At 41.5% G+C, this 22,127-nt stretch overlaps 1 protein-coding gene across 15 annotated transcripts in view; it reads left to right on the top strand.

The window, feature by feature from the left end:
- Window positions 1-22,127, top strand: part of ROBO1 (roundabout guidance receptor 1) — a 1,025,913-nt gene that overhangs the window by 117,666 nt on the left and 886,120 nt on the right. The window contains exon 1 of one of the 15 annotated variants that reach the window (XM_039532335.1): window positions 8,979-9,116. The exons of the other annotated variants lie outside the window; for them this stretch is intronic. The gene's annotated coding sequence lies outside the window, so the exon portion shown is untranslated. Of the gene's footprint in view, window positions 1-8,978; window positions 9,117-22,127 lie in introns of those variants that run through there. 15 annotated transcript variants of the gene reach the window in all.

Genomic DNA, 22,127 nt, shown 5'->3' with positions numbered 1-22,127 from the left:
TGCCTAAGACCTTTTGTGGCTGCTGTGCCTGTCTGCTTCATACATTCAGTTTTCAGTTCATTAGTATTCTCATTCTTTCCTGAGCAAACATGAAACAATCTTCTCTCACCCTCGCTGGTTTCCCAAGAGTTAGTGACATTAACTTAGTATACATATGGGACTGATATATAAACATCGCCCCAGAATAAGATAATCCAAACAGCTACGGGAAATCCATATATGGTAGCTTTAGATAAGAGAACCACCGTTGCTACAAATGTGCTAAACAAATTTGTAAGCACAACGTTTGTACTTATGTTTTATATTTTAAAAAATTGAACATTTAATTTCCCATTCCAGCCATGATTCCCCTATCAAAATAGGGTGGTACTGCAAAGCTTATCTCACCTGATAATTAAAAATGGGGTAGATTTTCAGATGGTGTAAATCAGCATAGTGGTGTAAAACAGCTTAATTGGCTCCAGTGATGCCTATTTACACAAGTTAAGGATCTATGCCATAGAATAGAAGGCATGAAGAGTAGAGGAAATTCTGCTTTTCTCCTGGGAAGAAAATGATCCCCTTATTTTAAATATTGTGTAGTATACAGACATTACCTGTTGAGATAGGGAGTTTTTGCTTTTGTTCTTGTTGTTTCAGACATCAGATCTTGAAAGGCTAAAGCCAGTGTTTGTTGACTTCATATGTTCATATGAAAAAATGAGAATTAGGATTAATAAATTGAAACTGGGGAGGGGATTACTTTCCTTATCTTGGTACAAATAATAGCATGATAGATGAAGCATGTCCAAAATGGGATATTTAGCAACTCTAGATACATGGGGGTTTTTTCATTAGAAGCTGTTCTAAGTGTCCTTATTTCTCTTGCATGTATATGCCACTGTATAATTTAATTTCTCTCCATTTAAAGGCCAATCATAGCCTTTCACTTGGTCAGTGTTCCTGGAAACTTTAGTCTGAATCTAAGGACAAGATTGTGTGTTTAATCTGGAGTGAGCCCTGGTGCTATATAGCTGTGCTGTCCCTGTAACAGTTCAAAGAGGAAATTCTGACAGCCACAATTCCTTTCCTAGTTCTTCCCTGGAACAAAGGGGAAATAATCTGCCACTATCCAAAATCAGTAGCAATTTCACCTCCTTCTGGGCCACTTCAGCTGTGCTCACTGGAAATTTAGTGGAGGTGGAGTCAAGGCTCTGCCCTCTCCTCCCCTCCCCCCCCCCCATAACCACATCTATATGGGTCACAAGTGAGAATACTAAATTCAGGACAAACTGCTGAGAAATAAGGCAAACACAACCCAAAACTGGTGGTTATTCTTCCATAAAATATACCAGACTAGCATCAAAAGTAAACTGCCAATCCTTTAGTATCTAAAATCTAAAGGTTTATTCATAAAAAGAAAGGGAAAAAAAGGCGAGAGTTACAATTGGTTAAAGAATGCAATTACTGTATGTAATTGATAAGTTCTTGGCTCAGGCTTGTAGCAGTGATGGAATAAACTCCTGGCTTGATAAGTCTCTGATTGTTTCCAAATCACTGGAAGGACCTCAGTCCCTTAGTTAGAATGCTCCCATTAGTGTAAGTCCATAGTCCAGAGGTTTGAGCAGGAAAGAGGTTGTAGCAGAAAAGAGGCAAAATAGAGGGTTTTTCCAGGGCCTTTCATAGCTTCTGCCAGGTGCAGGGAAACCCATTGTTTTAAACAAAGCCCTCAGCACAGCTAGTGGAAAATTACAGGTAAAAGATGGGTGTTTGAGTCACATGGGCAAGTCACATGTCCCTGTATAATTTCGCTTAGTCATGGCAGGAAAGTCCATTATCTGGAGATAGGCATCTACCATGGTCCATTGTGAGTTAAGTGCTCCTTGATGAGCCACTTAATTTGAATAGTCCCTTCATGTTGTGCAGGCTATAAACTCTGTGGGTGTTACCCCAGAAGCAAACATTTGAAATCCAGGTATAGAGCCAATGCTCATAACTTCAAATACAAAATGATACATGCATACAAATAACATCATAATTTTCAGCAAGTCATAACCTTTCCATAAACATCCCACATGCCAAATTTTGTACAAGATTTGTTGCAAATATATATAAGTGGTTGAAACAATGATCTATATAGTAATATTTTAATCAGATAACATCACCCCCTCCCTCATCTGCATGGTGCAGGGGACAGGAAAGTACTGGCCTCACAAAGCTTGCTTTGTTCTCTGCATCTAGACCAGCAATGCTAGGAGGACATATCAAGAACAAGTATGTACCTTTCAGTCTTGCGTGATTTCCATAACTTGATGTTACGAGAGGGTTTTTAGTCATTTCCAGAAATGTATGGGAGGTTTGTGGTTACAAGTCGCATATGGAGAGACTTTAATATCAAACAAATAAGACATGTGAGAAAAGAACCTTATGCCGATCAAATCAAACAGTGATAATGTGTTGCTTCACTGCTTGTTAGTCATTAAATCTTCCAAAGTTGTAGCAATAAAATCTATATATTAACTCATGTTTCTTTCTACAGATATTTATCTGTGTTGTATATCTGCCTCTCTCTCTGTCTCTCTCCCTCCACTTTTCCCCCTCCTCCAGTTCATAACCATACAGCTATCCCAGATTTTAGTGGTGATTACTCTATTCTGTTTGATCTGTAGGGTAAGGGAGAAATTCATATGGACTTGAGAGAGAAATTTGTCAGTCTTGTCCATGCCAACCATAGGAGTGGAATATTTTTGGTTGATACTAACAAGGTGGCTCTCTACCACTTTTCTAAAATAATTTGATGAATATAGTTTTTTTTTTAACCCACACACCTTTTAAAAATGTGCACACAGTCCAGAGAGACAGCTACGAAACCTGAAGTTTGAACTTCAACTATTGCAGGAAAGGGCCCAACACCAGTACATTCTGCTGCTAGCAATTCAAGCATGATGCCAGTCTCTGCCAGATAAGTAGTCTCAAAGTCATTGATCTCACTTGACATTGAATCTTCCTCTCATAACTGAGTATTGAGGGCGTATGTGACTTTTTGTTTTTACCCAAATCAAGTGATGTACAATTCAAGTATCGCCAGAAGATAACTGTTACATATAACTTTGTCCTGTTACCTTTTGTGCTCACAGTGTCCAGTCTGAACACACAGATATTCTGAAACACCCTAAAGTTGAACACACAGTTCAAAACTCCTTTTTGGATTCAGGATGTTCAGACCAGAAAAAAGATTGTGGATGCAAATTATGCACCATGTTATCTCTTGCATGAGTGTCAGCAAGTGTGAATCCCTGGAAAAACTTGGAGAAGTCTGAAAAAAATATATAAATGTCAGTCACATATATTCCATTAAAATAGTCTTTAACACAGAGCAATTCAAGGACTAGCGTGCATGCAACAGGAAACAAAGATAAGGAACATTTTGCCACACTACAAAATATCCTGGCAGATTATGTTCATACATTGGAAATACTGGTATTGCATATTAATTATTCCAGAAACAGAATATTACCTGGCAGCTTTGCTGTAGGAAGTTCTTTCTCAGAGGCACCATTATTCTGTAATGTGTTTCTGAACTATGCTTTCCCATTTCTCTGATATGGTTGACTCTTTCCAAAGCCCCAGTCTCCAGGCATCCATATCCTCTTAACTGCGGAGATTTGTTTTCTCTCTCTAGGTGGTGGAAGAAAGGCTATTTCCTCCTCCGCCTTCCAGACTATTAACATGCAAACATCTAATTGGCTATTATGCTCTAGGTCTGAACCTCAGATGTTTCTTGCATTATCATAACTTTGTTTCCACAGCATCTCTTTGAAGGTTGGAGTATAAATGTACTTAATTATGTTGCTTTGACTGGGTCTGGAGATGGCAAACATTTCTCCCCCTGGTTTTAATCCTTTCGCCTTCTTCGGTAACTTAATCACTTACATCTTGTATATGACACTTGTTTGGCTTTCCGCCACAGTATTTTAGCATATTCAGTAATATTTGAAACAGAAATGTATGTCCAAAATATTGTGAATGAACATGTAGTAACATGTAAGTAGTCACTCCTATATATTAATTTTAGGGTTTGTCCTCTGAATGTTTACAACCATTAGAGGATTATGGGCCTGCTTCAAAAATACAAAGAGTGAGGGGAGAAGTAGCAAGAAGGGGAGACAACAGCAGGAGCCAAGGATGGGGGAGCATAGGAGTATGGGGTGGGGGAAGTCCCAAGTCACAGGGAGGAGGATAGGTATAGAGGGAGGAGGGCAGGAGCTGGGTACAAAGGCAAGAACAGGGCCAGCAGCCAGGGAGGTGAGAGGATAGGAGAAGGCGAGATGGGTAGGAGTTGAGAAGGAAGATGAATGGGGACAGAGCTAAGAGCGGGGGTTAAGAAAGGGAAAGGTTGCAGGTGGCAGGAAAAAGGCTATATAACCACTACAGCAAGCTCCCCAACAGAGCCTGGAATTTAACCCATCATTTCTGAGTCTTAACAATCCTTTGGGTCTTGTAATATATGTGAAACCTGGTGGCAAAGTGCATGTCTCCATCCTGTTGTAGTGGCAGATCCATATGGATAACAGCCTTCTGCTGTTACCAGTTACTTTGTTAGCTCAAGTAGCAGAGCACTATGCATATGACCTAAAGATCCCAACCTTGCTGATGATGCAAGTGGAACCAAATACCATTTAAAAAGCAATGTTAAAAGAATGTTAAGTTTGAAAATTCAGGCACTCATAAGTTAGGAAATGCCTGTTTTAAGGGTGCCTTAATTCAAGCCATTGTGCATATTCATTATGATGTTTAATTACATGTGAGAGATCAGACAATCTTGTTGGTGGCCTCTTTTGGATATGGGCCAGGAAGCCTTGCATGTGCCAAGCCTGTTCAAGTAGCTCCACTTGTGCCATAATTAATGGCATCTTAGCCAGAGGTGGCTGGACTCATTAAGGTTATGTGATAATAAGAAACACTTGAGCCTCATGAAAGGGCTGAGAAAACTTGGTTTGGAGTAGGCACCACAGGGCGTAAGCTGGTTTTCTGTGGAAGGTCCTGAAGTAGGGTCTGAGACTGTGAGGGAGACTCCAGAAAAGGAACTGGGGAGTCAGGGCTCTATCCCAGAATCAGAGAGACTTTTATAGGTAGCTTGGAAGTGGCTGGAAACTGAGCCTGGAGGATGATCCGAAGAGGAGCTTGAGCAAGGTGGAAAACACTTGGGTTTGTGTGAACTTCTGTTTGGCTTCTGTTATCCCAGACTTCTGTTATCTGTTTGGACTGGATGTGACTTAGCCAGAGGGCTGTCATGGACAGAAACAGGCCATCACAGGGTCAAACCCCTGCAATGCCTTACCCTGACACCAAGGAGGGCTTCAGTGCTGAGTGGAACCACTTATAGTCACAAAATAACCCATCAAGTACTGGAAAATCTATTTGATCTGACTTGAGTTGGATTAGGTGACAAAAATGCTGAGTATGGATGGAAGTATAAGATCATGATGCCTTCACCTGAGGCAGCATGAGGTGTGTAAGTGAAAACAGTCTACTTATAATGAAGTTTGTGGGAGTTTCCATGAGCACCGCTTCATGTTCTGTACAGATAAAACCTGTACCGATAACTGTTGACTAAATGGAGAATGAAGCATATTAAAAGACTCTAATGTCAGGAAGTGTCCTCAGAATTTGAGAGATTTTGGAATAGAAAAGTCTTGTGGAAATCAATGTTTCTTTGATATAAGAACCATATAGGCACCAAACTGGTTTATTGCTTAAAGCTATAGTAAAGCTTGTATGGTGTGACTTTCTGCACTTAATACATTTTAACAAAAGACTAGGAAAACTGGAATGAGGGAGGACCTCATTAATCACTCTTAAAAATATATGCACTAAAAGTGGTCTTTCATGCAATCTTTATGTGAAAAATTATAAATGTATTTACTGTACTTTGCTTGGATGTTGGTAAATGAAATATTTTTTTCACTTGCTTATGTTTGTGTCATCTACTATCTTCTTTTAGGTATAGTCTTCAGAAACATGTTTAACATGGTTATTTTTACACTTACCCACACAGCATTTCAGATCTCTTAAATCCTAAAATGTGTGGTATTGTTTCTTTGAAAACATTAATTCTGGTGGTCTTGATATTTATTTATTGGCTTGCCAAGAGCTGCAGCAGCAGGAGAAAAGCAGCAGGCAACCATAGTTTTCTTTGTATTACACACGTCTCTGGTTAGAGCACAATGAGCATTACCACAAGTAGTATGAGAACTGTCACTTGTGCAAGAATGTCATTTGAGTGATAGAATATATTCTGCAAGGAAGTTTGGAGGTGGAAGGACAAAGAAAAGATGAAGGACATCGGAAATTTGGAAGGAATGAGAAAAAGATGGAGATGACTATGGAAGGGGAAGCTGATGGGAGAATGAATTCCAAGAGACAGCAGAAAAGAAAGTGAGGTAGCCTGGGTCACAGGGGAATGAATGTGGGTATGAGAGGACAAAAGTGTGAGAGAGAAAACAATATTTAGGTGGGAGGTGAGGAGAGTGAAAATAAGATGAAAGTGAGAGAGGAAGGTGACAATGAAGGGAAAGAAAAGGAAAATGTAAGAAAAAACTTAGTACTTATTGACAGGAGTGTTTAAATTATTATATTACTACTTATTTTTCTGATGTAATATTCATGGAGTGATGGGAGCAGATAGGAGACAGAAAAACATGAGGGTATACACCTGGGAGAGAACTGCAGTGGGAAAAATTTGGAATCTGTCTAATTATCCCGAACACATTTTGAAAAGCTCATCTCTTGTTTTTGTGATGCAAACTGTAAAGCTGTATAGCTTCATGAGTTTACATTCAGACTGGCTCTTCCTAATAATGAAAATGTACTTTCCTTAGAGAGTGGCACTTCTACATCATTGCCTCATTATACGTTTTCTGTGTAAAATGATGTAATTTCAAAATATAACTTCAGAATTCTTTTCTGAATCCTGCTCTTGATAGCATGACTCTAGTGATTGGTTCTCAGTTACAGAGAAAATGGACATCAGATTATGAATGACAATAAAAAAAATCTTAACAGCTGTCAGACTTCCATGAAAATGAATACAAATTTGGGTGGGAAGAGTAGCAGAAATTGGGCACATCAGAAAATTGGGCAAAGGCAGAAGTGACCACATAGGGAGGAAAAATGTCCTGAAATCTCTGGTCACGTGTACCAGAATGCAGAAGGAAATGTAGGTGTTATGGGGGCAAATAACGTATTTTAGTTTTGAGAGAGAGCTGAACAAATTTGAGAGGGACTGTATGACTGGGTTACTTGTGATTGGGGGGCGGAGGGGACTTGGCAGCCCTACATGTCCCTTTGTTTGTCCTAAATCTCTTGCTTCAGGACTGTAGTTGGTCACTTGCAGGAAGGGATTCCTTTACCCCGTCCCTATGTAATCTGGTTTTTTTCATTTTGTTCCTCTGAAGCATCATGGCTCGAGATGGGACACTGGATGGGATAGGTCAGTGATTTGAGGTGGCACCAAACATTCTCTCCCTTTCAGGTGCTTGGCTGTCTGGTCCTTGCTCACATACCAAGGATCTAAGTGTGGGATCAAGAGGGAATGTCCTCCAGGTCAGATTGGCGGTGACGTTGGGTGGTGGGTTTTGGGTTTTTTTTTTTTTTTGCCTTCCTCTGCAGCATGTGGGTGCAGGTTACTTGCCAGGATTATCTGGATATGTCTAATTTAATCAGTTTTCTGCCCTTACAGGGTCATCGACATTGTTGCATCTTGGTCCCTCCTAGCTCTGCTTGTGGCACGTAATTAGGGCCCTACAAAATTCACGGCCATGAAAAACGCATCACAGACTGGAAGTTTGGTCTCCCCTGTGATATCTGGTATTTTGTGTGCTTTTAACCTATACTATACAGATTTCACAGGGGAGGCCAGTGTTTCTCAAACTGGGGGTCCTGACCAAAAGGGAGTTGCGGAAGTGGGGAGAGGGGTTGCAAGGCCATTTTAGGGGGGTTGAGGTATTACCACCCTTACCTCTGCACTGCCTTCAGAGCTGGGTGGCCAGACAGTGGTGGCTGCTGACTGAGGGCCCAGCTCTGCAGGCAGCAGTGCAGAAGTAAGGGTAGCAATACCATACCATGCCATCCTTCCTTTAGTGCTGCTGGTGGTGGTGGCTCTGCCTTCAGAGCTGGGCTCCCAGCCAGCAGACGCCACTCTCCAGCTGCCCAGCTCTGAAGGCAGTGCCACCTCCAGCAGCAGCGCAGAAGTAAGGGTTAGCAGTACTGCAACCCCCTCTACAATAACCTTGAGACCTCTCCCCCACAGAGCTCCTTTTTGGGTCAGGACCCCTACAATTACAATACTGTGAAAATTCAGATTTAAATAGCTGAAATAATGAAATTTATTATTTTTAAAATCCTATAACCATGAAATTGACCAAAATGGACCGTGAATTTGGTAGGCCCCTACACGTAATAGTCTAGTCTCCTGTGGGGTATAATATTTTGGTGATTGGGTTTAGTGTGCAGGTGGAGATGGGACACTGGATGGGATGGTGGTGGCCTGTAATATATAGAAGGTAAAAATAGATGATCCGGTGATCCATTCTTGTCTTAAACTCTATGGCTCTGTAAAGTTTAGTGTTAAGGAGTGTTGTCATGAGAGACTTCATCTGTGATGCTGGTCAGGAGTGACTAAAAATAGCATTCTCCTCAGTACAAAATGGCACCTTCCCATGAAAGTGCAAGGACTTTTCTTCATGCTTATAAGTGTGTCCTGATGAGAGAAGGATGCGTACCTTTTTTTCTGTGATTTTTTTCCCCCAGGATGGGATATAAAGATATTTATTGTTCAGAAATTGACATCCAAAATTGATGGGTTAGAGAGAGACAACCTCTAGAAGAGTATCTTCAGTCTCTGATTGCTAAATCTTGTCTAGTAATGTGTTGATATGACTTTTTTGCAGAAATAGAGCTTTACAGAAAATGGAGCCAAAGTGGCTACGCATCTTTCTATGGATTTCCTCAATCTCCAGGTCTTTTGGGATGCTGGCTATGTCTTCTGGTCACAGTTTCCAGGGAGTCACTGAGCCAGCTGAGTATTGCTGAAGTGCAGCCACACTCAGGCCATACCTCCCCTCTTCTGTGCCAAGGTTTGTTGTAGAGCTGCTCTGGCTCTATGCCACCTAGAGATATCTTCCCCATTAGGGAAATCCTCAGTTGCCTGAGCAGGGGGGTTATCCCCTATGTGTCATCACAGCAGCTCATACATCACTTCAGTAGTTCCTTCACTGTGGTGGTAGTTGTGCCCCTGTTTGTTCTCTATGATGGAATGCTTTTTAGACCTGTTATGGCCACCATTTTGATCAGATTTAGAATAAGAGATTTTGGAGCAAAATTACCAGTTTTTATCAGACCATTCATTCATTTTTAGAACCTGTACCCAGCTCAATTGTGATTGGGCAAACAATTGTGCTAGCAGACAATCTTTTTTTTTTTTTAATCACACAGGGAAAGCATAGAGAGACAAAATTCAGCACATTTTCAATCGGGAAATAATTTCTGCCACAGATTTCTTATATGCAGTGTTGTTCTAGCCATGTTGGTCCCATGATACTAGAGACACAAGGTGGGGTGAGGTATTGGTATTTTAGCCTTTAAATTTACCTTATGTGAACTGTTCTTGTCCTCATTGCTATGTTTTCTTATTCAGTATACTTAATGCACATACCAAATAGGACAATTACATATTATTATTATAAGTAAAGCTCTTAATTCTGAGGTTTGTTTTTCTTTAATCGTATGCAGTAGGTAATGCATGAATGGATAAAATTGCTTCAGCATTCCCTTCTGAGCAAGGATCATGGTAGAATAATACAAATGATTTATGTTCACTTCCTTTATGGTAAGCTAAAAAACTGATCTTGATACCATAAAAATGAAATAGCATTTTATAGCAGCAATCAAAGTTGAATGAAAGCTAATGAATTGAGGGGGGAAAGTTTTTAGTGTACACTTTAAGGAAAATTCCAAGATTTTTATGGTGCACATTTAGATTGTTTCTAACATAGGGTCCTTTTTAAGTGATAGCTATTATGACAATTCTTGCTGTCCTGTTTAAGGAAAACATAGAAACAGCATTCTCCAAAACAGGATTTATTCAATAGGATCTAAAGATTGTGATTAAACAGTGCTTGATTTTCAGGGAAGGTAACCACTATATATAAATTGCAGAATTAATATAATATTATATAAAATTGACACAAATGTGCACTTTCTTTTGAGACACTTCATTATATAAAGGGTCTTCTTGGGAAAACCTGATGGTTGAACTTGCTCCTCCAAAATGTTTTCACTATTGTTTTTAGTGCTCTTTGATTTTTTCTGTAGATTTTTCACACATGGTTGCAATAGAAGATTTGTATTAAGTTAGGGGAGCTACACTGATTTATACTAGCTGAGGATCTGGCCCACATTACTCTAAAATGGAGTCTTACTGAAAATTTAGATACAATATGACAAGTCTTTTAAAGATCTATCTGATTACATGTTCTTGAGAAAAATCACAAATGAATGGATACTGCTTTCAGTGCAGTATAAATCTTCTAAATTAAGTGGAAACTCTTCTAGTTTGTTACACAAGAACATTAAACAGAGGTGTAATCAAAACACTCCCCTTTAAAGAAATGAGAGAAAAAATTTTTTGGTGGGGCAGGGCAGTGCTCGGGTATTTTTTTTTCTTTGTTCGGCAGAGCCGCGCTCGGGGGTTTTTGTTTTTGTTTTTGGCAGGGCGGCATTCAGGTTTTGTTTGTTTGTTTTGGTGGGGCGGCACTCGGGGTTTTTTGTTTCGTTTTTTTGGTTTGGTAGGGCAGGGCCGTGCTTGGGGTTTTTTTTGTTTCGGTGGAGCGGCACTCGGGGAGGGGGGTTGTTATGCTTGGGGCGGCAAAAAAGTTAGAGCCGGCCCTGCCGGGGCTCAGGAATGATTTAAAAGGCCCGGGCCACTGCTACTGCAGTGGAGCTCTGGGCCCTTTAAATCGCTGATGGAGCCCTGCCGCTGCTACACTGGGGCTCCGGCAGCGGGGCTTGGGTGGCAATTTAAAGGGCTCTGGGCTCCGGCCGCTGCAGGGAGCCCCAGGCCCTTTAAATCGCCAGACTGAGGAAACCGATGCAGTCCAGCATGGCGTACCAGCCTGTACCGGCTTACTTTCACCTCTGCCCCTAGGTCATGGGCTTGAGTGACAGGGAGGCTGCTGGTAGTGGAAGGTTTTGGTGGAAAGACAGAGTTCAGTTTTGGCCATGTTCAGCTGGTGGCTTGCCAGCTAGGAGATGTTTGAGACAGGCTGAGATGTGAGACTAGATGGTTTTTTAAAGGTGGGTAAAGAGAGATCTGTGATTAATCACTGTAACTTATTAAACAATGTATAAGAAGTGTCTTATTAAACATTTTGGACTTATTAAATCAGCAAAAAGAAATGGAAATGCAAAGAATAGTACATGGAACTAGCTATTTCGGAGAGACGCTATGTCTTGCTCCACTTTCATTGCCTTGAGATATATCTCCTGCACTAAGTCACTCTTTTCATGTGTAAGAAGTGTCTTTTCTTACTGTATCAGCATGCTTGATTTATGTTTGAATAGAGACAGTGATTCATTAAAACAAATTTTCTGTAGTGTTTGCCTGGCAGATCAGATTGTCTGCTTGTCTGTTTTTGATGCATAAAATTTAGTGTTTTTAGACTTTTATACTGACACATTGTGTTAAATGGAACAGCAGTTAAATTGTTTTGGCACTTCTACATCTTTGTTACATCTCCCCTTTTTAATATTTTATTTTGATTTTTTTTTAATGCCACACTTGCAATACAATGTAGTTTTCTACCAAGATATTAATATATGACCTATATTTTTGTGTAATGTATTCCTCTGTTAGGGAAAATTAAAATAGAAAGCCTTGCCCAGTATAGAAATAACCATTAAAAGAATGTGATATATTTAGCTTATATTATATGGAAATGTGAGAGGTGCTATTTTAGATTAGTGCAGCTAATTGGTACAGGGGGAGACTTGTAATATCAGCATTTGAAAATTGGATTCTGAATATTTAAATGGGGGTATCCACCCATATGGGAAATTGAGAATATCAGTGTCCATATTGTCCATCAGTAGCTTTGGCTTTTCTTATAATAAATTAAATTTAGATTTTTTATTCTAGTCTAATATAACTTTTTTGCCCTGAAGTAAGTCTGCAACTTGTCAAAGAGCAACTGCTTTCTGGGTGTATTTTATGCTTAGCCATGATAATGGTTTTTACACTAACTGTACTGAGAAAAATTCAATCTGGGCTCAGTGATCATACTTGAAAGCAGAAATTTGACCCACCCTGTTGAAAAAAGATTTGTCCTCACCTGAAACATGCAGCAACCCGCTCCCTCCCCTCTTCTGTTGGGGCACTGCAGAAATAAGATGTCAGCAGCATACTCTGGAGAACTCCTCCTCCCTGACTGCTACTACCAGAAGTGCCTCTAACTTTAGCCATTTGCTCTTTTTCATTTGCTTCTCCCGTTCAGAAAAATCATGGTATGAGATACTGTTGTCTCAAAACACTGATCTTTTCTGATAGCCACTTCATCTGACTGATGGAATATAAGAAAAAATGATGACTAATGGTACATTATTTTAGCTATTTCTATAGGTACAGTCAGGGCCTCCCAGAGCATTTCGGGGGTCTGGGGTCTTCGGCGGCAGGGGGGCCCCCGCTTTGGCGGTAATTCGACGGCGGGGGGCCCCTTCCATTCCAGGACCCACTGCCGAAGTGCCCCGAAGACCTGCGGCAGGGGCCCCCTGCCGCCGAAGCGGGACCCACCGCCGAAGTGCAGCCGGGTCTTCGGCGGTAATTCAGCGGTGGGGGGCCCCCGCCGCGGGTCTTCGGGGCACTTCAGCGACGGGTCCCGGAACGGAAGGGGCCCCCCACCACCGAATTACCGCCGAAGACCCGGCAGCATTTCGATGGCAGGTCCCACTTTGGCGGTAATTCGCCGACGGGGGGTCCTTCCTCCCCGGAGCGGAAGGACCCCCTGCCAGCGAAGACCGGGAGCGGAAGAAGCTCCGGGGGCCCGGGCCCCGCAAGAGTTTTCCAGGGCCCCCGGAGCGAGTGAAGGACCCCGCTCCAGAGGCCCTGAAAAACTCTTGTGGGGGCCCCGGTGGGACCCGGGGCCTGGGGCAAATTGCCCCTCTTGCCCCCCCCCCTTGGGTGGCCCTGGGTACAGTTGCTTCAATTGAAAGGAAAAAACTCTCCAAAGGTGCAAAGAAAAAAAAGATAATGCTACTTATTAAGCAGTCTAAAACTCCAGTGTGTTTTAAAAAAAAACAACACCCCAAAACCTACTTTTTAATTATTCAGCTAGCTACAGATAGAAATAGCTAAATGAAAAACACTTATTAAAACATAAATGCTCTAACTGGATTTTGGACTACTGAATATTCCAGTTTTGTGTTACTGAAGGCCTAGAAAACACTTTTTCCGAACTGGTTTACAGATTTGGTAATGTTTTTTGTCTGTATACATTTTAATGTGCCCATGATGTAGGTAGATCTATAAATTAATTGATGGAAACACAACTTTAAGTGACACACAAAGTAATCTGTGTATAACATACCTAATGCAAAACCATGGAAATGAAATGTAACAATACATACTCTATTCCTCCACACAGAGGCACAAGCCTCACAACTAGAACAATCACCATACACTACAGACTACGCCTCACCTCAAATCTGACCCACTAGGCCTGTCAGCCTTCTAGCATTCACCACCATAGCCACATGATGAGACATCCATTCTTAGTATCAGCTATACTCAGTTCCAAAAAATCTCTCATTTGTGGAATGGGATGCTGGAAGAATATGTATAAGTACCTTAACACAAACTAAAGAAATTTAAAAATTTAGCTATGTTCATAGACCAGTTTCTGTGTTATTGATGTTAAGGTGGTTAGGGAACTATCTTAGGACTTGAGAGACCAGGGTTCAAGTCTCTGCTTCACCAGACTTCCTGTGTAGCCTCAGGCAAATTGCCTATCCTCTCTCTGCCTCAGTTCCCTATTTGTAAAATGGGGATGACAGTACTTCTCTACTTCACAGGGTCTTGGGAAGATAAATACATTAGACTGTGAGGTGCTCAGATACTCTGGTAACGTGGACCACATGAGATAGATAGACCAAATGTAACTGACACAAAATGTAATGTTTTGTTTTTGGTTTTTTGTTTGTTTGTTCATATCCTAGTTATTCTGGATTAAGAAAGGGTCTCCAACACAGGGTATGTCTACACTACGGGATTATTCCAATTTTACAGAAACCGGTATTTGGAAACAGATTGTATAAAGTCGAGTGCACGCGGCCAAACTAAGCACATTAATTTGGCAGTGTGCATCCATGTACCAAGGTTGGCATCGATTACCAGAGCGTTGCACTGTGGGTAGCTATCTCATAGCTATCCCATAGTTCCCGCAGTCTCCCCCGCCCACTGGAATTCTGGGTTGAGATCCCAATGCATGATGGGGCAAAAACTGTCGCGGGTGATTCTGGGTAAATGTCATCAGACAATCCTCCCTCCGTGAAAGCAACGGCAGACAATCATTTTGCGCCCTTTTCCCTGGATTGCCCGGGCAGACACCATAGCACAGCAACCATGGAGCCCGTTCAGCCTTTTTTCACTGCCACCGTATGTCTACTGGATGTTGCTAACAGATGTGGTACTGCAGCGCTACACAGCAGCATCCCCTTGCCTTTTGCAAGTTGACAATGACGGTTACCAGTCATACTGTACTGTCTGCTGCTGTCATGGGTGCTCCTGACCGGCCTCGGTGAGATTGGCTGGGGGGTGCATGGACAAAAATGGGAATGACTCCCCAGGTCATTCTCTTCTTTAAGTTTTGTCTAATGGAGAGTCAGTCCTGCCTAAAATATCAGGCAAGCCTACTAAAGAACCAGAGAGGCAAACAGGCACTCTGGGTCAGACCCCAGACATCCCGCAGAAATGATGAGCTGCATGCATTCTAGGGGGTGCCCCTGCAACAACGCCACCCGTTGCTTCCCTCCTCACCCACCCCTCCTGGGCTACCGTGGCAGTAATCCCCCCATTTGTGTGATGAAGTAATAAAGAATGCATGAATAAGAAACAACACTGACTTTATTGCCTCTGCAAGCAGAGATTAAAGGAGGGAGGAGAGGGCAGCCTCCAGCTGCTATGATATTCCAGGCAGGAGTGAATCTCCAGGAGACAAAACTTAAGGAAGAGAAATACCAAGAGTCATTCCCATTTTTGCCCAGGCGCCCCCAGCCAACCTCACCGAGGCCAGCCAGGAGCACTCATGGGACGACGATGACAGATATCAGTCATATTGCACCGTCTGCCGTCCGCAAGGGAAGGAAGGGGATGCTGCTGTGTAGCACTGCAGCACCGCGTCTGCCAGCAGAATCCAGTAGACATTGAAAAAAGGTGAGAAACGATTTTTTTCCCTTTGCTTTCAAAGAGGGGGGCGGGGGGGCTGACGACATATACCCTGAACCACCCGCGACAATGTTTTTGACCTTTCAGGCTTTGGGAGCTCAGCCAAGAATTCAAATAGTTTTCAGAGAGTGTGAGAACTGTGGGATAGCTACAGTCGTCAGTCGCCCCTCCCTCCGTGAGCGTCCATTTCATTCTTTGGCTTTCTGGTACGCTTGTCTCAGCTCCTTAAGTTTCACGCAGCACTGTGTTGAGTCCCTGTTGTGGCCTCTATCCATCATAGTCTTGGAGATTTTTTCAAATGTTTAGGCATTTCTTCTATTGGAACGGAGTTCTGATAGAACAGATTCATCTCCCCATACAGAGATCAGATTCAGTATCTCCCGTACAGTCCATGCTGGAGCTCTTTTTTGATTCTGGGACTGCATGGTCACCTGTGCTGATCAGCGCTCCACGCTGGGCAAACAGGAAATGAAATTCAGAAGTTTGCGGGGCTTTTCCTGTCTACCTGGCCAGTGCATCCAAGTTCATATTGCTGTCCAGAGCGGTCACAATGGTGCACTGTGGGATTGCTCCCAGAGGCCAATACTTTCGAATTGCGGCCATACTAACCCTAATCCGAAATGGCAACACCGATTTCAGCACTACTCCCCTCATCGGGGAGGAGTACAGATATCAATATTAAGAGCCCTGTATATCGAAATAAAGGGCTTCATTGTGTGGATGGATGCAGCGGTAATTCGGTTTAATGCTGCTAAATTCAAAATCAACTTGTAGTGTAGACCAGGCCACAGTGATGGCTACTTTCATGAAAACCATATCTTTGTGAAATACATAGCTGATGAAGAACTTTCACTTAAGATCTTTCTTAGTGAAATTAGCTATTTCTCTGATGAAGATCTTTGTCTACAGTTTCCCTCCATCACATTATGCCCTCCATCCAAAACTAAGGCCTATTACCAGAGTGTGTGCCAATAGGCAATATCGTACCACTTCTCTACAGTTTTCTGAAATAAACAGTTTGACACTTTTCAGATATAAAACTTTTTCATGTTCTCCATCAACTAGCTGTTATATATAAGGATTCAGTTAGGGCAAGAAATGCTAACAGATTAAGAAAAGCTCCCTGACAAAGTAGTAGTCCTCTGAGGAGGAGCGGGATCTGTTCCTGGGGTAGGTGACACTTTCACGTGGACCCTGGCATTTATGATAATATCTGTTTTTTGAAGATCCCATACTTCATGAAATTTGTGAGCTGGCTAGAGCTTTATTCCTGAACTGGATGAACAATTTCAGGGAGCTCCTGTGTCTGTCCAAGCGACAGCTACTGAATAAAACATTCAGGTGTTTCTAAAATATTTCAGGCCTGAGCTACCTAAACAATTTTACAAAATCCGAATTTTTGATAAATTATCCCTTCCTTAGTTATTCTCCAGTGCCACACAAATGCCTCTTTTATAGCAACCCATTCCATATGACCCCAATTTCAGAGGCAGCAAATTTTACTGTAGGGCATATGGAAATAAACTATGGAAAAGAGTTCTATTCTTCTACTGTGGTGGAGGTAGGGTAGGGAGGGGGGAAGTATACATACTATGTTGGACAATCACATTCTCTGATGGATTACTGGAGCACATAAAATCATCATGAGCAAGGCGATATTCTCTGAAAAATCACCAGACTCTAGAAACATTTTAAAGGTTAATTTTAATTTATTAGAACTCAGAAATTAATTAATTAATTAAAATTCTCAGAAAATTCAAACTTAGATTATGTACTGAAAATTTGGGGCATACAAAAATACATGTTGGAAATCTCATTTTAAGTGCAAAACATAATGCAACCTTTATTGTGTTACCCTTATCGCTCCTCATCCATAATATGGGTATAATATGAGTATAATAAACAACTGAATAATAAAGCACCGGGTCCTGATGGCATACTATCTAAAGTACTGAAAGTGGTGGAGAAACACTGACTAACAAGCTTAATTTGCTGCTCCTCAAAATCTGGTGCCTTGAAGAAATCCCTGCTGATTTACATAATGCTAACATCACCATTTTCAAAAAGCGAGACAGGGCTGACTTTGGCAAGTATTGCGGCACTGCCCTCCTCTCCATTGCTGGGAAGATACTTGCTATAATTTTACTGAACTGCCTGCTCCCTCTTGAAGAGGAAGTACTTCCATAATCCCAGAGTGGCTTCAGACAATCACAGGGCACCACCGACAAGATTTTTGCAGGCAGATCCAGGAAAAATGTCAAGAACAACATCAGGAGCTGTATATGGCCTTTATCAATCTGACCAAAACCTTCAACTCTGTCAGCCGTGAGACTCTGTGGAAAATCATGTCAAAGTTTGGCTGTCCAAGCAAATTTATCACCACTGTAGGACTCCTCCATGACCAGATGACTGCCTCCATCATGTGCAGTGGCTCTACCTCTGAGCCCGTTGTCATCCGAACTGGCGTAAAACAAGGCTGTGTACTGGGACCCACCCTTTTCTCCATTTACTTAGCAGCTATGAAAACACTAACCTAAGACCGTCCACCACAGGCATTGGCTTCCAATATCAGACTGACGGCCTCTTCAACCTTTCTTGTCTCCATGCCAGAACTAAAGTAATATTGGCAACAATAACTGAACTCCAGTACACAGATGATTGTGCTGTTGTTGCATAGTCAAAGAATGATCTTCAAACAGCCCTTAATTGCTTCTCTGAAGCTTACAAAAGTCTAGGGCTAACTCTGAACATCAGCAAAACAAAAGTTCTCCACCAGCCAGTCCGCAGTCTATCATTAAACCCAGCAAGAAAGATCTATATCAACAAAGAACTGGAAAATGTAGAATACTTTGCCTATCTTGGCAGCCATGTCTCACAGAGGGCAGACACTGATGTCGAGATTCTGCACAGAATTCGCTGTGCCAGCCTTACCTTTGGCAGACTGTTTCACCAGGTGTTCAATAATCACAACATCAGAACACATAATAGACTTTTATTTTATAAAGCGATGATAATTCCAACTCTCCTTATGGCTTTGAGATTTGGGTGACTAATAGAAAACACCTGAAAAACTTGGAACACCAGCGCCAGCATTTTCTTTGGAAGATCCTCAACATAAATTGGGAGGACTGTCGCACTAACAACAGTGTCCTCACAGAGGCCAACATCTTCAGTGGAGGTGGAGCAGGCACTGTGTGCGCATGCCTGATATACGCTTACTAAAACAACTGTTGTATGCTCAACTCACCAAAGGAGAAAGGAAGCTGGGAGGCCAAAATAAATGCTTTAAAGACACCCTCAAGTTAAACAGTAAGAGTTGTGGCATTGACATCACACAGTGGGAGACAGCAGCCCAGGATAGGAATAACTGGCGAAGACTTGTCAGAGAGGGAACATCCACTTTTGAGGAAAATTGCCTTGCCCTGGTTGCAGAAAAAAATGCCAGAAAAGAAAGGAAAGACAACTGTCATGCAGCAATTATGGCCCAACCCTGTCTTCCAACACTACCTGCAACATTTGCCAATGAGCCTCTGGCTCAAGGATAGGACTCCTCAGTCACAAAAGGACCTAAGAAAAATAAAACCTATGAAAGAGATCATCCTCGACCTCGAGGGATTGCTGCTGATGATATGAGTCCCACTGATTCTGTTAAATTCTCCATCCATCATACTTAATTGTATCTACTATTTCATGCACGTATATTGTTGGTGATAAACCACCAAGAAATCAAACTGAAATGTGTCAGGTTATTTTACTTAATATTTGAGAAGGACATAAGTACAAAAGGTCACTTGCTGATGTGCCTCCCAGTTAGAAAATGACGTGTAGGAGATGATTTGAATCACAAGACAGTATTAATAAACTTCTTGAAGAAAACTGGGTCACTTAAAAGGACAGTAAAATAGTGATACCCTAGCCAAATTGTTGATTAGAAAGCTGCTGTTTTCAGGATTTTGGGTGGAAAGAATGTCAGTATAGTTCTGGGCAATGTGCAGGTTTAACTCAAGTTCCCTCAATCCATTTTAACTTCTCTAAGCAGCCTTGCAAGTAGATAAACTGGAAGGTATTCTGACTTGAGACAAATGTCCATACTTAATAAGGAAAATGACTACCAATAGGTTAAAAGCTTGGCTACTCTTACAGTGCTGCAGTACTGCAGCTGTATGGCTGTTGCACTTCAGTGAAGACACTACCTATGCTGACCCGGGGCGGGGGGAAGGGGGGAATCTCCCATTGGCATAGGAAATCCACCTCCCTGAGAAGTGGTAGCTAGGTTGAGGGGAGAGTTGTCCCATCAACCTCGCACTGTCTACACTCAAGGGAGGTGAGGGTTAGATTGGTTTAACTGCATCGCTCAAGGGTGTGGATTTTTTACACTTCTGAGTGACAGTTACACCAACCTAATTTCCTACTGTAGACCAGGCCTGACATCTTACAGCAGTAACTAAAGTTTTCACTTTGTTTTTAAGATGGTTAGTTAACATAGGAAAATTCCAGCTCTGTCAAACTCAGGAATGTTGAATAGTTTAAGCTTTAGTCCTTGAGGGTGTAGGATCTATGAGCTTAGCTAGTTGACCTGTTTGTTTAGTTTCTTGCTTCTGCGACTTGAATTCAGTGCTTCAGTATGCTGCCTGGGTGTGGTGTTTCCGTGCACATGCACAACTGACTGGTTATACAGTAGTTCCTTCATTAGGAAAGGCCTTCCAGTTATGACAGGCACATGCATAACTTAAAAAAAATCTGTTTCATTATTGTCTATTATACTTCTAGGGAATGGCAGACTTATGTGAGCATGTGACTATTCATCTGACAGAGGTAAATAGGGGTGAGAATCAGCACTGGAATTAGAGCTGTCCAAATGCTGCCCAATAAGTCTTCATTTTAATGTAAAATTTACAAATTTGACAGAAAAAAAACCCTGATTTCATCTTCTTTTAAGCATGCTTCTTAAAGGTAACAGGAAAATGTGAATAGGCTTCACTTTTGTTAGGCTGTCTGAAGAGTTGCTAATGCGAGTGGTGTTTTTTGTTTTTTTTTGTTTGTTTTGTTGTTCCTATATTGAAAATGTTAGTTTCAGGTTTTTATAAGTATTTAACTCAGGTTACATATACTATGGAAAAGTACTTTGTGGGACATTAAATCTGTGCATGCTAACTGTCCCTATTTGGTCTCCTTCCCTTTAGTTTGTTGAAAATACTAATTAAAGGCCTGTATTGTAAATGAAGCTTGTGTCTGTTTTTAAAAAGATGGTGAAAAAATTAGGAACCTAGGGAAATTATTGGGAGACAAATTTTCAAGTGGAAAGCTCCAAATGTTATCAATAAACTAGAGTTCTTCTTTAGTGTTAGCAATCTAACAGACAACTTCAGGCATTAGTTTATGCTTCAGATCAGCTGAGATGATGAAAACAGTGCTGCAAGGGATTTCCTCTCTCAAAGAGAGAACTCAAGATAGGAAGAGACTGTGCCCGCATGTTGGTTTGTTTTTAAAAAGTAGTTGTGTACTGTTTTACCTCTTGAGGATGTAGGAATCTGAACTCTCCTGCCCTTGGTAAGATTTTTTTTTTTAAAGAAATTATCTGATACTTTACAGAACAATGATCAATAGAATAAAAAGAGGTTTCGAAATCTTGCATTCTTATCAGGATCTTATCCCAAATTTTCTCTTACAGGGAATATACTTTCATATTTCCTGTAGTGCCATGCAAATGACCACAGTGGAGGAAGTAACTTATCAGAGATGTCTAATTTACTTGTAGTTTTTTTAACCATGTAGGTTAAGTAAAGTACTTTCTTATCCTATGATGTAGAGAGAGAATATTCAGAGGTAATAGAGTAGAATTTTTTTATGTAAAATTCCTTGAGACTTGCATTTTTTTCCTTTTGGATATTTTGTCTGGAGAAGGCTTCAATATTTCCTCTTGGAAAGGGTCAGAGATAATTGAATTCCCTTTACTTGGGGAGCACAAGGTCTGCTCCCTCTAAGGTGTGGGGAAAGCAGGGTTTCCATACAGAACAATCCTTCCCCAGACACCCCTTGCAATGGCATGGCTCCACAGCGCTCCCTGCTCAGGACTATGAATAAATGCAAGAGCCTAGGCAAAGAAAGCAGATGAAAGGGTTGCTATTAACAACCATAGTGACTTTATCAGATCAATCTGACTTTCAAAGGGATTATGCCACTCTTCCAGTCTCATTATGAAAGTGGGAATTCTCTTCAGCCCTCTCTCTTTCTTTTCCCCAAGGAGTTAAGATTTTCACAGGACTCTATTGATGGGGGCGGGGGAGAATAGATAGTGAGTGAAGTACGTATTGTTAGTTTACCCTTTACAGGCAACTCTGGAAGGAGGAGAACTTCTTTCTCTTTGGAGATTAATATACAGTGTTGTGGTTGAGTGTGGTCGTTGGTGGTGGGGCCATGTTTGCAACTACACAGAAATAGGTGTTTGTATCTCCCTGCTTACTGAGGGCAGAAAATGAACCTTTCTTCTCCTTCTCAGGGCTAAGTCCTTTCCCAGGAAAGGTCTGTCAGACATTCATTTAGCTCTAGCACTTTATTATTCAATGAACTTTTTGGCTCCCTCGTCACTGTTTTGAACTATCTGCCCAAATGTCTCACTACAGGATAGCTCCACTTGCATGGTTACACACAC

Source organism: Mauremys reevesii, linkage group 1 (genome assembly GCF_016161935.1).
Source record: "Mauremys reevesii isolate NIE-2019 linkage group 1, ASM1616193v1, whole genome shotgun sequence".
Lineage (NCBI taxonomy): Eukaryota > Metazoa > Chordata > Testudines > Geoemydidae > Mauremys > Mauremys reevesii.
The sequence above is the reverse complement of the archived record's forward strand: the minus strand, read 5'-3'. Positions and strand labels throughout refer to the sequence as shown.